This window comes from Lepus europaeus, chromosome 5, assembly GCF_033115175.1.
Source record: "Lepus europaeus isolate LE1 chromosome 5, mLepTim1.pri, whole genome shotgun sequence".
Taxonomy (NCBI): Eukaryota; Metazoa; Chordata; class Mammalia; order Lagomorpha; family Leporidae; genus Lepus; species Lepus europaeus.
In genome coordinates, this window is record NC_084831.1 from 52,152,835 (window position 1) to 52,154,001 (window position 1,167).

The 1,167-nt window shown below is 48.8% G+C and overlaps 1 non-coding gene across 1 annotated transcript; it reads right to left on the reverse strand.

Annotated features, from left to right (window-relative positions):
• Positions 1-687: 687 nt before the first annotated feature.
• On the reverse strand, positions 688-809 carry LOC133761353 (small nucleolar RNA SNORA77). Its single transcript, XR_009866151.1, has one exon. It is a non-coding gene; the product is annotated as a small nucleolar RNA SNORA77 (small nucleolar RNA).
• Positions 810-1,167: the final 358 nt, after the last annotated feature.

A 1,167-nucleotide genomic window follows, 5' to 3' on the forward strand; every position in this document is an offset into this window, starting at 1 on the left:
CAAATACCCCTCCCACCCACCCACAGTAATTGAATCTCACAGACTGAGCAATTTATAGTGAACAGAAATATTCTGGTGGCCAGGAATTCTGAGAGCCTGGTGCCAGCATCTGGTGAGAGGAAGAAGGGGGTGAGAGCCAGAGAGGATGAGAGAGGAATCAAAATCCCCATTTTATCACTAACCCACTTTGGAAATAACTTACCAACCCCTGGGATAACTACCCCATACCCAGGAGAGCAGCTTTCATTCAGTGCTGAGTGCGACCCTCATAAGGGTACCACCTCTCAACACTGCAACACTGCTGCAGCAGGGACTCAGTCTCCAACAACACATGCATTTTAAAATAAGATCTGTGTGTTTATTTGAAAGTCAGAGAGAGAGAGAGAGAGGGAGGGAGAGGGAGAGGGAGATCTTCGATCTGCTGGTACACCCTCCAGATAGCTGTCACAGACAAGGCTAGACCAGTCCAAAGCCAGGAGCCAGGAGCTTCATCCAGTTCTCCCAGATAGGTGGCAGGGCCCAAACAGCTGGGCCATCTTCTGCTGCTTTCACAGGCGCATTAGCATGGGTGGGATCTGAAGTGGAGCAGCTATATAGGATACCAGCATTGTAGGAGGTGGCTTTACCTGCTATACTACAACACTGGTCCCCAACACATACATATTGAGGGAAACTTTTTTGTAGGCAACCTGTGCCCTCAGGTAGCTGCATCACCCGAGAGGTCAAGGTGGCCACAGTACCCCGGAAAGTTTCTCTGGCAGATGAAAAAAGCACCCGCCCGGGGCAGGCTGGGTGCAAGGTGAGTCTGTGAGAGGGACACAGCCCTGCAATGCACCTCCTTTGTCTACTGTGTACTCTATGCAATGTGAAAGCCACTTCTTATTTAGGATTTCTCAAACATTGTCAGGCAGTGGAAAAATCTGAGCTGGATTATAGTATCACCTGGCTGGAGCCTGACCCGAAAAAGGTTTCCTCACATTGGGCAAAAGAATAATATAAGATTTTGGTGTCATTTCATCCAGCTTCCCAGTGTCTGCAGTAGTGCAGAGGTAACAGGTGGTAATCATGCTTCTAATGTTGAGTTTTGTAACCCCAAAATGTGACTATCCAAGTAGCTGTGGAGGGTCTCACCAGCCATGGTGAGAAATATGGCATGGTCCTGAGTGA